The following is a 17,465-nucleotide window of genomic DNA, read 5'->3' as shown; positions in this document are numbered from 1 at the left end:
AGGAGAATGAATTAGTCTAAAACAGTAATATTGCTTGATTACTGGATTAAGAGAATGTGAGATCAGATTAAAATGGCTTATGGATAAAGAGCTTATTAAATATGAGGTATTTGAGAATTTTACATCAGGAACTTAACACCAAATTATATTTTGGCAATAAAACTTAAATCAGGATCTGAGTTTGTAGAGAGAGTTGAGAAAAGCAAAGTCAGTGTAATTGAGAAAAAGGCTGAAATACTGAAGGTAACAGTATTCTTCTGGAATGTTCTCTCCTTCCCCTTTGCTTAACTCTTACTTAGCCTTCAGATCTTAATTTAGATATGACTTCCTCTGGACAACATTCCTTGACAACCCAAGTCTGTATTAGATGACTAACCAATGTCCTCTTACAGACTACTGTCCCATGATGCTACTGACCACACTTCATTGTCAGTTTCCATTTAATAGCCCTCACTACAGTGTATATTCCTGAACAGCTGGTACCATGTCTGTTTCATCCACTGTTCTATCTCAAATGCTCAGGATAGTACCTGACCTGTAACAGGCACTTCACAAATATTTACAGAATGAGTGACATATTAATGAAGAAAGTACCTGTGATGGAAATGTGCAAGTTACAAATATTAAAAGTTAATGTCAACAAATCTTAAGTAAGAAAAGAAAAATATTTTCAGAAAATTAGTGGGAAAAACATTTTTCTTTACTGTATATTGACTCTTTATCTGATGTCTATTTATTTGTAACTTCTGGTACTTTATATTATAGTTTTCAAAGTACTTAACTTCTTTCTGCCTTGGTGGAGGAAATACAATAGTACATAGCTCATGTGTCGTTATAGAGATTAAATAAAAGACTACACATAAAGCATACAGAACACTGTATGGTATATATTATGCCTTATGTGTCTAACAGTTTGATTTTATTGTTTCTCATATCTCATCTCATAAACTTTTTGAAGCAACCCAGAGAGTCAAAGAAGGCAGCTATTTTATAATCTTATTTTACAAATTAAGAAACTAGTGATTACAGAAGATAACTATGAGTAATATGTGATTATGGAGTCACCTCAGTTACTACATTTCTGAATCCACAATAGCTAAGTAATCATTCATTGTCCTTTCTATGGCATCATGTTGCTTGCTTAGAGGGAGAGAAGAAATGACATTTAGATGCTAAATAATCACAGTGCTACAATGCGGAGAATGAAATTAAATCATAAGGAGTGTATTAGTTTTCTATTGCTGCTGTAATAAATTGCCACAACCTCAGTGATTTATAATAACCCAAATTTATTATCTTACCATTATGTAGGTTAGAAGTCCAACACACTGGTCTCTCTGGGATAAAGTCAGGCTGTTGGCAGGGCTCTGTTCCTTTCTGGAAGCTCTAGGGGAGGGTCTGTTTCCTTCACTTTTCCAACTTCTAGAGGCTACCTGCATTACTTCCTCCATCATCATAGCCAGCAAGGGTAGGTTGAGTTCTTCTTACATCACATCACTCTGGTATCCTCTTCTGCCCCTCTCTTCCACTTTTAAGGACCTTTGTGATTACATTGGGTCCAGTGAGACAATCAAGGATAATCTCTCTATTTTAAGGTTAGCTAACTAGTAAACTTAATTTAATCTGCCATCTTAATTTCATTTTTCCACATCCTTAACATATTCATAGGTTCCAGGGATTAGGATGAGGACATCTTTGGAGGGGTCATTATTAGTGAATTCTAAGGGAATAGTGGCCAGGGAATGAAAGGAAAGAGGCAGGTGGGGCCTGCATTTTCAAATGGAAGTGTCAGGAGTGCAGGCTAACCCTCATATTGATCTTGGCAGACACTAAAATCTCTGGATGTACTTTGCATGGCTAATCTAGAATCTATATTACCTTGGACTTGTGCAGTTTTATTTTTCAACTTGAATGTAGAACTTTTCACGTTTCTGCTAAATTTTATCTTTTATGTTTCAGCTCAGAGTTTAAATTGTTAAAATAATTTTGTTTTCTGGTTCTGTCTTCAATCATATGTTCTGTGCTATGTAGTTTTTGTTTCATCCACTGATTTAACCAGAATGATTTATATGTCTTCACTGTTACAATTTATGAAAAAATATGAACAAAAGTCTGCATATAATTATCCAACTAACTTTGAGTTTACTTAATTATATCAGGCTCTTATTTTAGGGTCTTATCCACAAGGTATCATGAAAGACTGAGTTAAATGCTTTGCTGAAATTAATTTATATTATGGCTACAAAATTCCATCTTAACTCTAAGATCAGATAAAAAAGAAGTATGGTATGTATGACTTGTCTTATTTTAGTTAGTTTGGTTCTGAGCGACCACCAAATTCTTTAATACATTTAGTTATATACTTTGAAATTTTACTTTTCTGTTCTGCAGTTTTCAGTGTCTACCGTTTCGTCATTTTTAAAAAGATGATCTATCATCGTTTTCAGTTTTTACAGTTTCTCAGAACGTACCAGCAATGGGTCTTAGGTTACCTGAAAATAGCTGTGGGATGTAATTTGAGCCTCGAAACATGAACTTATTTGAAACAGACAGGTGTTCTCTTACTACCTCCTCACCTATCTCAAGTTTCAGTTCTCTTCCTATGTTGTTTCACCTCTGTCAATTTAAAGTCCGTTTTCTTTACTGAAGAGGGAAAGAAAACACAAATTCAGTCCAGACTATCTTTAATCTTTACATTTTTCTTTTAGGTAAATTGCAAACTTTGTGTTTATAAGAACCTACAAAAGCTTATTTCGCTCTGCCCTCTAAAACATTCTCTACTCTAATTAAACCAATTTCCCCATCTTCTCCTCTTGATGTTATTAGGTAACTCAGCTCTCAATGATTTTTCTATACCACTTTATAATTCGCACCATATAATTTAACAGTGAAACTAATATTATCTTACCTTGTTTGATGCTTTTTAATTATTTTTTGTCTCTCAGAATAATTGTTGATTTCTTTACCTTTCTTTTTGGTTCACCTGGAAAGCTGGGGTTCTTATTAAGCAAGAATACTGGGCATGTGGTAAGTACTCGTTGGTTCGTTGAATTTTAAATATCAAATTTGGCTGTACATCCTTCAAATGTCAATTTTCTTAACTAATTTTCCTATTTGGAGACAAAAAGTATAAAATACTTGAAATTTTTTTGTTGTAATATAAACATAATATTAGTAGCAGCAATAAAAACCAAACAAACTAAAACTACCTTTAGAAATCATTTCCTTCTCCAACCTCTCTCATGGAACCCTTCACCAATCATTAATTCATCATTTCCTAAGCTATGTAATAAGAATTTCAGCCACATTTGATATGTTCTATTGGTAAAGATGCTTTATTCCCTACTTTGTCAGCCAAAGCTGCATTTCTTTATTTGTCTTGCCTCATTCTAAACAAAGGTACCAATTTGAAATTCTTTGAAATTATACCTAATTTAAACCCTGAATTTAGAAACCACCTGGCACCTTTTTAGCTTTCTAGAAATGTTAAATGTTTAAAAACAATTATTACTTAATAATAGTGTTTAATAATATTTAAAAATGGCCATGTAATTTTTAATGTATTTATACTCATGCAAACTAATGTACTAATTTGACATGAGGAAAATTTGCTGTGACAATTTAGTAATTTTGCACTTAATTTTGGCAAAAATAGAATAGGAAAACCCATTAAATAAGCTTCAGTGTCTAGCAAATAAAAGAGTAACACAAGGAGAATCCATTGTTCCCCAGCAGATTAGGTTGTAGGATAGTATTTAGGGTAGCAAGCCTAATTCTCTTTCTCTACATTAAATACTGTCAAAAATTCCAATTCACTGTTAATTTTGTACAGCTAGGCAACTTGTTAAATCTCAGTCTGCAACTCCTTTGATCTTTGTATTCCCATCTGATTTATTTGTCTAAGAAACTTATTAATGAGATGTGGGGATTTGGGTTGCCACCATGGCAACCCAGCAGTATGGCTTGTTTCTATTTCCTAGATACAAAAGCTCAGAAAGGAACATCTTCCCTGCAGGTGCTTATTTAGTACTGGGCGGGATCTGGCAACTACGGAAATTTGTTTTTTTTTGTTTTTTGAGACAGAGTCTCGCCTTGTTGCCCGGGCTAGAGTGAGTGCCGTGGCATCAGTCTAGCTCACAGCAACCTCAAACTCCTGGACTTAAGCGATCCTTCTGCCTCAGCCTCCCGAGTAGCTGGGACTACAGGCATACGCCACCATGCCTGGCTAATTTTTTGTATATATATATATATATATTTTAGTTGTCCATATAATTTCTTTCTATTTTTAGTAGAGACGGGGTCTCACTCTTGCTCAGGCTGGTCTTGAACTCCTGACCTCGAGCGATCCACCCGCCTCGGCCTCCCAAAGTGCTAGGATTACAGGCGTGAGCCACCGCGCCCGGCCAACTATGGAAATTTGTATTGAGATTATGTGGCTAAATTGTTTACAAGGTACAAACAGTCTGATAAATAGCCTGCTCAAAGAGACAGTAACATATGTCATAGCCCATATATTAATTTGTAGCAATCTTTTTATTGAAAGGTATTCTGTTATTCCCACAACTATATTACCATCATAATATTTTCATTCATCCTATAAGAAGAATTTGACATCTTCCCTTTCCATGACTAGATAGATTTTGTTGAATGAGTGGTGATATTTTGTGGAGATGATGATAACATTTGCATACTCTTTCTTATACATGCGTTTTTCTCCTTGGTAGCATTATCAACATTTACTGTATACTATGATGCAAAAGACCTGGAAATTTAAATTGGTATAAAAGAAAAAGCTCTTAACTTCAGACTACTTACAGTTTAATTGAAGAGATAGTAAAATAAATAAAATGATGTGAACGAGATGGTAGCAGGTGTGCAGTTAAGAGGGGAGTGAGATCATTTTGTCTGGAGTGATGAGAGTTTTAGAGAAGAATTGGGCTTTGGTCATGTCGTTTTGAAGCAACAGAAGTGTAAGCCAGACAATGAATGACAGAGAACATTATGAGGAAAAAAATTCAGAAAACACATTGTTAGGTTTCAGTCAGAAACAGTAGGTTCTTGGCGTGCTCATGGCCGAAGAATGACCAGACACGCCAAAGATAGGCAAGCACGAAAATGAGGTTTATTGAGGAGAGAAAGGTAGGTTTATAGGGCAAGAGCAAGATAAAGGCTTACAGAGCATGGTATGTACGCCACAGATAATGACCGGACCCACCATCCCAGCAGAAACAGCAAGAAGAGCCGAGAGTCTGCCCTTGGCTAAGGCCTGCGCCTTATTTTATAATGCCCTGATAGGGACCGCCCTCGTGGTTCAGAGGTCACCATGGCCCCACTTTGATTGGACGGTTGAGAGTCACATGACTTGAGCCTTAACTACAAAGTGGGTTCTAGGTCACTTTTTGAGCTTTATGATAACCATAGAGCTTGGCCTCTGGGCTAGAGAGTCCTCTGCATTCTTTTGCAGATGGCCACCAAGTTTTTGTTTTTTTTTTTTTTTTTTTTTTTTTTTTTTTTTTTTTTTTTTTTTGAGACAGAGTCTCACTCTGTTGCCCAGGCTAGAGTGAGTGCCGTGGCGTCAGCCTCTCACAGCAACCTCAAACTCCTGAGCTCAAGCGATCCTCCTGTCTCAGCCTCCCGAGTGGCTGGGACTACAGGCATGCACCACCATGCCCGGCTAATTTTTTCTCTATATATTTTTTAGCTGTCCATATAATTTCTTTCTATTTTTAGTAGAGATGGGGTCTCGCTCTTGCTCAGGCTGGTCTCGAACTCCTGAGCTCAAACGATCCGCCCACCTCGGCCTCCCAGAGTGCTAGGATTACAGGCGTGAGCCACCGCGCCCGGCCTGCCACCAAGTTTTGATTGGCCAATTCATAGAGTGTTCCCTCCTCCTCCAGGTATGGAGAATTAGAGTGGGGCAGGATCAAGATGGGGGCAATAGCTCGCACTTTCGTCCCTAGGAGACCCGGAATTGCTCACTATCTACCTAACAAAATGCCCAGAACAGTTGTAGGAATGAAGAGACTTCTGAAGTTAAAGCAGGTTAAGGGTACTAGAGAAATGCCTTTGGAGCATTGGGGTGAAAGTATAGTTCAGGAACATTTTTGCCAGGTTTATCTTTGACCTACATTTCTTTACTAGGCTACTGAGAATGCAGTCTTCTAAATTTGTAATAAAAATGTTTTAGATGTTTGAAAAAGAGACAAAATATATCATGAATAGTTTCCATTAGCTGCCTTCTTTAGTGTTCTGTTGCAGTTTCTGGACATTCTTGTTCCTCCTCTCCCCGACTCCCACTGCCCCACTCGCACTGCCAGATCTTTTAATCATGGATTCTGATGACCCTCTGTGACTTTCCTATTTAATTTATATTCAGTAAGAAAAGTAAAACTTGATTCCTTGATTTTGTGTGTGTGTGTTTAGAATTTAGAAAGCAGAGTGATTGTTGGGGAGATTTGGTTTAAATTTGAGAAGCAGAAAAAACAAAGATAAGTTAAAAAACTACATGATGTACACAGGATTGACAATTTTTTCTTAAAAAAAGTCTTTGTGCAAGGAAATGTCACTATACAGAAATCTGGAGAGAAAAATATTTAATGTTAGTATTGTGAGCTTTTCTTTCCCCCACAATAACTTTTGACCACTATTTAGGTCACTTTGCATGACCTAAAACACATTGTATTTTTAGCGAAACAAGTGCGGTAAACGATCTCCCACAGATGCCATATGTCAAAGGCCGTTTGAAAAATTCAAGATCTGCCACATTCCTAGACTTTGATGAGGACACTTCAGGAACTACAAGCATCCTCAGTGTGCAGACGGCCTAGGCCAGTGAGAACTGGTGAGAAGGAGAAGCTGGGGAGGACTAGGCAGCAGTTATGGAAATGGGCACACAGCAATCCAGACACTGCGGAGGGGCTTGAAACGCCGTCTTGGAGAGGCCCATCCAATGCCAGCAAACAGATAAAGGATTCCTAAAACTAGAAATGGCAAGGGAGGTAGATGAGGAGCCGGCTGCGGGCTAAGGTCACCTGCTAGAAGGCGGCAAGGCTGCGACTCAAACCCGAGTCCCTGACTTCAAGCCCGTTGTTTTGCCCGTGCGTCACGGCTATGATAGGGTGGCGAGATCTCCAAAGAGGAGGCAGATCCAAGTCGCCGAAGCCTCTGGGGATGAGTCTGGAGGCTCGGTTCTAGTGGCCCTGGGGACTGGCAGGAGCAGGTAGACCCTAGCCACGGTGAGTCAGCGCTCGCCCCGCCCCCAGGTGCGCTCCCCTTCCGGGCGCGCCGCGCGCCCTGCGTACGCCGGGGCGCGCGAGGCCGAGCGGCGGGAGCGCGCGCGTACGCGGGACTGCGTTTCCTGGGAGCCTCGCCTTCAGGTGCGTTAGGCACGAGGCGGGGTGCGGCCTCGGCGCCGCGTGCTCCCCTCATAGGCGCGCTGCCGGTCCTGCCTGCGCCAGCGCGCGGGGCCGAGCGACGAGGGCGCGCAAGCGTGCGGGGCGCGCCCTCACTCATTTCCAAGCTCCGTCACTCCCACAGTCTCTGCTGACCGAGCGAGCCCGGGCCTGACGACTCTGCGGCTCCGGCCCTGAGGTGAGGAGGGCGTCGCGGGCAGCGGCGCTTGAGGCCCGCTTGGGGCAAGCCGGTCCTGGTGGACTGAGGGGTCGAGGAGCAGCGACTGGAGGCGTCTGCGGAGGGGCTGGCGGCTGAGGTTGCGGCGGGGAGGGAAGCGGAGTCGGGGTCTGAGGTGTGGGGTGCAGCGGGCTCGGCTGGGGGCGGAGGCGGCGAGCTGAGGGGACCGAGCAAACCTCTCGTTTGTCCGAAGAAGCGCGGTTTGCCTGCATGGGGGCTGCGGGGGTGTGGATGGCGGGGCTCTGGGGCGAGGGCGCCACGGGGAACCGCGGGGACCGGGTCCGGCCGTGGGACGGTGCGACGCTGCAGTTGGTTGGACGTGGTCGATTCCATCCTCAGAGCAACCTTAGAGAGAGAACGAAGACAGAATGTTGTTGAAGTAAATTTCCCTCTGAACAGCTGGATAATTAGCGCTTGCTATTCCTTGGCGGGGGGCGGGGGGGGGGGTTGGTGCTGCTCATTATCGCGTGTGTTAAAAGGAGTTTGGGTGAGAAGAAAATGCGCATATCTCTTGACACGATTTGGGGAGGAAATACCCTGCTTCCCAAAACACACAGAAAAGCTCCCGGCGTGGGAATATTTCAGCGGGTGGGAAAGCTAGGTAGGCTTGAGACCATAATAGCTGAAGGAGGCTTTCTCCAGGGCTCCTTAGGCTTATATTTATGTTTTAGATAAATAAATCTGAAAATAATAAAAATAACTACGTTTACTTTCTATCGAGGGTGTTCTGAAGGAATCTAAGGGGGAAAAAGTATTTGTTGGATTCTAGCTATGCTCCAGCTTCAATAGTATCTCGTTTAATTCTGATAGCAAGTCTGTGAGATTGGAGGTGTTGGGCAGATGTGGAAAATGGGCCTCAAAGAGGTTAAGTAACTCGCTAAGGTCACACCTGGTAAAAAAGTGCAGCTGAGATTTCAACCCAGGGATGCTGGGCTCTAATTCTGGTGCTTTATCCACTATATTGTGTGTTTGCCCAGAGAGCACTATTATATATATTTTTAGGGAAGAGTCCATAGGAGAGAACATTTTTAGGGCAGTTAGGGTTTTGGGGGTATTTGTATTAAAATAAAACTAAAGAGGCACTCATTTTTCAATATGTGCTGTTCAAGTGTATTTCCCTTCAAATGGGGTTTAGTATAGAGAAATCTTACATTGACTGTAAGAGCAAATTTGTTAATACATGTTCATTGGGTGTCTTTTGCATTCCAGATATTTATACTGTGTGCCAAGAGTACCAAGATGAATACAATTTATAATCTCTGTGCTGGAGTTTGATTGAGAGAGTCACTGTATAAAAGAATTTTGTAACATTCCATGAAATCATATCTTTACTAGTATGTGTAGGCACAGATGTAGGTAGGGGGATGGAAAGAATAGTGGCAGATTTTGGAAGTTTCTTCTGATTGCTTCAGTTTTTTCAGTGAAATAGGAATCAAGGTCACAATCTGAGGGTGGTACTACAGATGCAAAAGAGTTTTGGAGGTTTGGAATTGGGAGAGGAAATGGACTAGTGAAATATGTGATTGCCAGGAAATTAAACAATTACAATTAGGTGTGAAAAAGTGCAGTAGAGGAAATATATGGGTACACAAAGTAAGGGTGTCTAATTTTGCATACCAGATATTTCATTTTTTTTTCTTTTTCTAAATTTGTTTTATTTTTTTATTTCAGCATATTATGGGGGGGACAAATGTTTAGGTTACATATATTGCCTTTGCCCCACCCGAGTCAAAGCTTCAAGCGTATCTATCCCCCAGGTGGTGTGCACTGCACCGATTAGGTGTGTGTATACTCATCCCCTCATCCCCCATCCCATCTGCCCAACACCTGATGAATGTTGCTACTATAAGTGCACTTAAGTGTTGATCAGTTAATACCAATTTGATGGTGAGTACATGTGTTGCTTGTTTTTGCATTCTTGTGATACTTCACTTAGTAGAATGGGCTTCAGCTGTATCTAGGATAATACAAGAGGTGCTATATCACCATTGTTTTTTATGGCTCAGTAGAACTCGATGATATACATATACCACATTTTTTTAATCCACTCATGTATTGATGGGCACTTGGGTTGTTTCCACATCTTTGCAATTGTGAATTGTGCTGCTGTAAACATTCTAGTGCAGATGTCTTTTTTATAGAATGTCTTTTTTTCCTTTGGGTAGATGCCCAGTAATGGGATTGCTGGATCAAATGATAATTCTACTTGTAGCTCTTTGAGGTATCTCCATATTACTGTCCACAGAGGTTGTACTAGTTTGCAGTCCCACCAGGAATGTATGAGTGTTCCTATCTCTCCGCATTCATGCCAACATTTATTGTTTTGGGACTTTTTGATAAAGGCCATTCTCCCTGGAGTTAAGTGATATCTCATTGTGGTTTTGATTTGCATTTCCCTGGTGATTAGAGATGTTGAGCATTTTTTCATGTTTGTTGGCCATTAGTCTGTCTTCTTTTGAAAAGTTTCTGTTCATGTCCTTTGCCCACTTTTGGATAGGGTTGTTTGATATTTTCTTGTTGATTGTCCTGAGTTCTAAATAGATTCTAGTTATCAGCCCTTTGTTAGATGTGTAGCCTGTGAATATTTTCTCCCATTCTCTAGGTTGTCTGTTTGCTCTCGTGATAAGTTTCCTTGGCTGTGCAGAAGCTTTTTAATTTGATCAGGTCCCATTTATTTATTTTTGTTGTTGCTGTGATTGCCTTTGGGATCGTCTTCATAAATTCTTTGCCTAGGCCAACGTATATAAAAGTTTTACCAACATTTTCTTCTAGAATTCTTATAGTTTCATGCGTTAGGCTTAAGTGTGTTATCCACCGTGAGTTGATTTTTGTGAGAGGTGAAAGGTGTGGATCCTGCTTCAGTCTTCTACATATGGCTATCCAATTTTCCCAGCACCAATTATTGAATAAGGATTCTTTTCCCCAGTGTATGTTTTTGTCTGCTTTGTCAAAGATTAGATGGCTATATGAGTATGGTTTTATATCTGAGTTCTCAGTTCTGTTCCATTGGTCTATGTCTCCGTTGTTGTGTCAGTACCATACTGTTTTAGTTACTATGGCCTTGTAGTATAGCTTGAAGACTGGTCAATCGATGCCTCCCAATTTGTTCTTTTTGCTTAAGATGGGTTTTGCTGTATGGGGTTTTCTCTGGTTTCACACGAAGCATAGAATTGTTTTTTCTAGATCTGCAAAAAATGATGTTGGTATTTTAATAGGGATTGCATTGACTCTGTAAAATCACTTTGGGTAGTATAAACATTTTAACAATGTTCATTCTGCTGACCCATGAACATGGTATGGTTTCTCACCTGTTTATGTCTTCTGCTATTTCCTTCCTCAGTGTTTGGTAGTTCTAGCAAACCAACCCCAAACCCAGCAAAAGAAAAGAAATAACAAAGATCAGAGCAGAACTAAATAAAATCGATAACATACCAGGTATTTCATAATCCATTTCCAGTGCATGCCTTTACAGTGTCATCTAGAATATACATCAGCACCCCTTTGTCGCGCCGCAGTTGCCAGCAAGTACGACACGACCAGTTGGAGTTCTTCCAGCAGTAGTTTAATGAGGCACCTACAACAGTTACATGGCGAGAGACCTCGAACAGGAAATGCAAGCTGCTTTTATAGCCCCGGATAGGTGTGTCCCACAAGCGTGTCCCACAGGGATAGGTGGAGGGCCTGACTATGCATGTCCTGGGCGGATACACTAGGAGGCCTAGACCGCTCCCCACAGCTCCCCCTTTTGTTTTTGCCTTATGGTGAACGGAAGCCCCAGTCCGGATCTAGGGTCACAGTTCACCAAGGGGCGTATGGTCACCACTCTTCAGTGCAATGAGCGAGAGCTCATGAAGGTGCAAGGGCTGACCACAAAACAGGGGTCGCGCGCCCTTCCCGGTGCAATGGGGACAAGCCCTCGGGGTGCAAGGGCCACGCCATGCTGTCAAGGGGAAAAGCGGTAGTTGCCGTCCGTATGTAACATGCTTATCCACACTCCAGGAGGAGAGCCCTCATGAAGGGCAGCAAAGGCTTGAGCCATGACCACTCGATCCCTTTGTTGCTGCCAACGGACACGCATGAGCATCCAGAACACGAGGCCAAAAAGCAAGACATCCCAGCAGGCCCAGGGATCCAAGACCTGCCCATTCCCGAACCCCGTGTAGAAGCGACAAAAAGGTGGGGAGGAGGCCATCAGTAAGCATAGGATCTAACCGGGTAGAATTAATATGGGTGATTTCTAGTTGTAACTGAGTGGCTAGCTTGGAGAAATTGGCAGACCAAGAGCCCTGTAACAGCCGAGAAAGCTCTTTAGAGAGATTGGCCGCCTGGGAAAGGTTAGAATATGGGATCGAAGTAATACACAATCCCGGCAGTCGTCGCTCGCAACCAAGCTGGGCGAGCTGTACCAAACTGTCCACCTGTTCTTGAACCAAGTCCACACGTTGATTTAGGAGCATAATCCCTCCCGCCAGGTGTGAGTTGATAGAGCTTTGTGTGTCCAAGGCAGTTGCTACCGTTGCTGACAGGTTATTTAGGACCTGTGCCGTTTGTACGGCGCCCGCCGCCGCGATCGAAGGCGGTAAGGGCCGCAGCGGAGGCCGCTGCAATAGCAAAGACAAGAGCTGTCACGCCAAAGTCCCTACGATGTCGAAAGAGAACCAACGAATCCGGTGCATCAACCGGCCAGGGGACGTACCGGGGCATGCGTGCAACCACGGCCATCCTGTGTTCTGAGGCATTCCAGCAACGTGTATACGTGCAGTTTACGGTTGAGCAGTTAAGGGTGGCCGTATGGTTTTCCAGGCGGGCCACAATCCAGATGAATGGAGGCCAGAGACAAACAGGCGTGGGACCGAAGGTCACGTTGGAAAACTGAGCGCCTGACGCAGCGGTCTCAAATGTTCACAGTTTTGTGTAACGCAGGCCACATCCCTGTCACAAAAGTCCCATTAGCAAAGGTCCCGTTGCGGGGACGCGGCCGGTCCACCCAAGCACCCGTCTGGTTGGCAAGAAGTATACAGGACAGGTTGCCGTGAGTCAGGATAATGGTAGTAAAGCACAAGGACCCAGCAAGGATATAGGATTCATTGCCGGGAACCGCTCCAGACTCGTTGGACCACGGGAGGTAGGGAAGTCCTAGGGAAGCATTGGTAATAAAGAACCGGGGGAATATCTGCGAATCATGAGACACCGGCAGGGGTCTCGGGAATACAGGCAGGATGGCCCAACGACGTTTCGCCCTGGACAGCACTCCCAGGGCGAGGAGGGTCATGGTCAGGGAAAGCAGAATCCGCCACAACAGCATCGTCGTCAGGAGCCGGCGAGGAAGCAGCAGGATGACTGAGGCGTCGCGTGAGGCATGTCGGAACCCAGATAGGGTCCGGAGCGTCCTGTGGAAAAACACAAACAGCTCCCCTGGATCTGCTGAGAATCAGATCCGGTCCTTTCCATTGATTACAAAGCACATCTTTCCACATCACCCGCTCGGAAAGGGGGGGGCCAGGATCCACATGGCGATCTGCCGCCGAGCGACCACGATCATCCAGCAGCAAAAAATTTAAAGTATATAGAGTAAGAGATAGGGCAGATTTGGGAGACCTACCACCGCCCAAAGCCCCAGCCTCCCCCTTTTGTTTTTGTAAGTAGACTTTGATTGTGCCATGGGCGCGTTCTACAATGCCCTGGGCCTGGGGGTTATAGGGCAAGCCAGTGCGATGGGTAACGCCGAGACGGCGGCAAAATTGTTGAAAGGCCCGGGAAGTACAGGAAAGCACTGGTTGACTTTTCTCCGAACCCGGTCGGACATGAAAGATGTACCTCCCCCGCCATCAACTGGTGGGGGAGGGGCGGAGGCATACGGAGGCGGGCGATAACGCTCCGCCTCATACGCCGTCACCGCCTCCTCCAAGTCCGCCTTATCGGCCGGAGAAAGCTCCGCCTCCCTCTCGCGAGACGAGAAAGAAGAGCGGGACAAAGAAGAGGAAGAAGAAGAAGAAGACAGACGGAGGGCGGCCATTTTACAAGCCATGTCCTCCCTAGATAACGGGCCGGGCAACGGGCGTCCCCGTCGCCTTCCTGAGCGCCCTCCCTTGCGGGCGGCTCCCCGCTTTTCTTCCGACCGGGTTCTCGAACGCCCCGGCCGGTCCGGACCACCCTTATCCCTTTCTGACATGCTATCTTGATAGTCACTCAGAGCCTGCTGCCCCTGCTGCACTTGAATACTACAAGGAGAGTCCTCTAGGCAGGTGCGCACCAATGCCCAAATAGGAAGGACGCACTCTCGAAGGAGCCCAGTAGCATGAGCACAGCGAAGGTCCTTCTCTAATTTATCCCAGCTCGGAACTGTGAAAGAGCCCGAGTGGAGAAACCATGGTGCCACACGATCTACTTCCTGCATAAAATGCCGTAAGACACGCTCGGGGATTTTCAACTCTCGTGCAGCCAAAAGCTCCTGTAGAGCACGGAGCAGCTGGGCGCTCGGGGAATTCCCCATATCAAAGCACTCTTGGGGGGGGGGTCCGACCCTACCTCAACTACTGTGGTTCTGAACTCACCTCTAATGAGGTCGTCTCCGCCTGGTGCGAGAGGTTCCCGGGTTTCGGCACCACTTGTCGCGCCGCAGTTGCCAGCAAGTACGACACGACCAGTCGGAGTTCTTCCAGCAGTAGTTTAATGAGGCACCTACAACAGTTACATGGCGAGAGACCTCGAACAGGAAATGCAAGCTGCTTTTATAGCCCCGGATAGGTGTGTCCCACAAGCGTGTCCCACAGGGATAGGTGGAGGGCCTGACTATGCATGTCCTGGGCGGATACACTAGGAGGCCTAGACCGCTCCCCACACCCCTTGCCCCAATTCACTTTGCCTTGTACCTCTGCCTTTACATAAGTCAAGCCCTTTTAGGAGTCTAGCTTTTCCATTTTCTTTCTGCCTAGAAATTCCATTCCACTCTTTTCCCCAATTGCACTTACCACATTATACTAAATTTTATCTATATGCAAAGGTGCTAACAGTGCGTAACTTTTTTTTTGCCGCATAATATTTGTTGCATAAATCCTTCAGTAAATGTTAAGTGAATATTCCACTTTTCTCACTTCCTCTTCTTCTTCCTTTTTAAGCCTGTAACAAAAGTTAGCAAACTTTTCTGTAAAGAGCTAGATAGTAAATATTTTAGGTTTTGCAGACCGTATGGTCGGTCTGTCAGTAACTTAACTCTGCCATTATAGCATGAAAGTAGTCATAGACAATATGTAAATGAATGAGCATGGCTGTATTCCAGTAACACTTTATTTATAGACACTGAAATTTGAATTTCATGGAATTTTTACATGTCACAAGATTATTCTTTGATATTTTTCTTTTTCGATTATTTAAAAACGTAGAAACACCGTTAGCTCATGAGCTGTGCAAAACATGTGGTCGGCTGGATTTAGCCCCCACCTCCTCCAGTGTAGTTTTCAGACCCTTGATCTTTAAGGACTCTCAGGAAGCCTTGATAAAGGAACCTGTGGTAAGATGAAATTGGTTATAATATTACCATTGGTTGTAGAGAAGCAAAGATAAATAAAAAGATCTTTTTTCATCAAGGATCTCATGGTCAGGTTCAATATTAAGACATATAAATAATGACACAGTATGGTTACTGCAATTACAGTTGTATTTATTGGGTATAGAGGTAGAACAAAGGAGTGGTAATCAGCTCTGAGTCAACCTTAACAATGAGATTTAGCTGATATGATTAAATACTGAGTTTATTTGGGCACAAAAGTTTGAGGATAGCCGCCAGGGGGAAAACAGGCTCCAAAAAGATGGGGTCAGTGCTCTGAAATGGAGAGATTTGATAGTTGTTTATAGGCAAGGTCTGGGGAAGTTTAACAGGGTTACATCATTTTCCATAGAAGGTTAGTGCATAATGATAGCAATTTATTGGTTATAGGCAGTGTTTCTTTTTGGGGGAAGATATATTTAACATTCCACATTAAGGATATAATAGTCAAGGGGTCTTTTGTCCTAGGTGCCATCTGATCTGAGCTGGGAACAAGAAAATAAGGAAGTTAATCTATTACAAAAGGCATGTTTTAAATTTATAATTCTGTATTTATAATGTTGGCCACAACATTATGATTATTCTTTGTCTGTACTTTAGTATTTTTCACCATTTGTGAAGAAACATTAAAACAAGTTAAATGGTAGTGTGCTGAGTTTTTTTTCTTTTAAAGATGGCTGTTTAAGACTTAACAATGGGAACCCCTGTGATCATGCTCAGTGTTGTGGAGAACCAGGAGGGCCTCTAACTGTAACAATGTCATGGTTGTGATTTTTTTTTTTAAATAAAATTCCAAATGTTTATAAACAGTAAAAAAAAAATAAAAAGGAGGTCAAGCTCCAGTGAGTCAGTCTCCAAAGTTAACCTTCCTCAGGCCCTAACAACTTTTAGAAGCCCCAGATAGACAGCCTATTAGTTTTCTTTCACATCTGCTTGGGTGGACTAGAAGTGACCTCTAACAGTCATCTGTTAGAGGTAGGGAACATATTTTCGGCTAAGAGCCTTTCTGGGAATCTTTCAAGAATTCTAAGAAGGTGACTGACCACATCTCTTAGCAGGATGGCTCTAAACATCAAAATGGCTCAATTTCTTTATTTAATAGGATATAATCTTAATTCATTCCCTACAGAAATAAACATGGATTTGTTGTTTTTAATTAAGTCTATATGTAAAAATAAGTTTAAAATTTTCAAGGTTATTTTACCTGTTACATAATAAAAGGGATTATTTATTCCACTGATATTTAGTACCTCCTCAGTGCTGTGCACCGAGTTGTTTTACTAACTAAAAATATTTGAAGGAGATAATGGTAACATTAGATAAGTGATCTATTTTTCTTTTTGGGAGATTGTAGGCTTTTCTAAGAAAAGCATTGCTTTTAACAAAGGTGATAACTGTAATAATAGGAATGCCTTAGATTTTAAAAATACTGTATAGTTTTCAAATTTCTTATTTTAAATAATTAAACTCATAAATTCTAAATAATTTTTCTCTAACAATTATTTCTAAAGGTTAGGTCCATTTTTTATTCCTTTTAGAAATGTGACACTTGGAATGTAGTATTCAGTGTTTTTAAATAAATTAATAAGTGAATTTTTGATACTGAATTTTAGATTATGTAGCTCTTGGTCTTTATTTTAAGTTAATTATTAATACATTAGAAAAGGAAGATGGGCTTTAGTGGGCTTTCAATTTTCTTATAATTCATTAGTTTAGTATAAATTATTTTATCTAGGAAATTGTCTAGGAAAGTTAAAAACTTGATTAAACTTTTAGAGGTTTTAGGTATTTAAAAATTACCTAATTATTTAAAGCTCTACAACAAACTTAACATGTTTCTCAGGTATGCTGTGGGACAATGGAAAGAATTTTTAAAAATTTTTTTATCATTTTGTATGCTTATTTCTTTGTGCCATTGTTCTCTAGCAGTTACGAATTGGCTTTGTTAAAGAGTTTTTAAAATATTGCATTGGCAAGATACAGAGTTGGGGCCCTATCAACTCTACCATGGTCTTGTATTAACTCCACACCACTAGTGGGTAAACTGGATATTGTCTGTAGGATTCTTTTCCCACTTACAGCTGATGTTAAACTTGGGGCAGGCCAAGCATCTTTTACTGCCTTTTCTGTTTATTTCATTTCATTTCATTTCATTTTTTGTTTTGTTTTGTTTCTAGGAGATAGGGGGTCTCGCTTTGTCATCCAAGCTGGAGTGTAGCGGTGTGATCATAGCTTACTGCAGCCTCCAACTCCTGGGCTTAAGCAATCTTCCTGCCACCACACCTGGCTA

General features: G+C 42.3%; 1 protein-coding gene across 1 annotated transcript in view; it reads left to right on the top strand.

The window, feature by feature from the left end:
- Window positions 1-7,530: 7,530 nt before the first annotated feature.
- Window positions 7,531-17,465, top strand: part of ABCA5 (ATP binding cassette subfamily A member 5) — a 79,421-nt gene continuing 69,486 nt past the window's right edge. The window contains exon 1 of the mRNA XM_069481658.1: window positions 7,531-7,590. The gene's annotated coding sequence lies outside the window, so the exon portion shown is untranslated. The remainder of the gene's footprint in view (window positions 7,591-17,465) is intronic.

Source organism: Eulemur rufifrons, chromosome 9 (genome assembly GCF_041146395.1).
Source record: "Eulemur rufifrons isolate Redbay chromosome 9, OSU_ERuf_1, whole genome shotgun sequence".
NCBI classification, from domain to species: Eukaryota; Metazoa; Chordata; class Mammalia; order Primates; family Lemuridae; genus Eulemur; species Eulemur rufifrons.
This window is presented reverse-complemented; position numbering and strand designations above follow the sequence as displayed.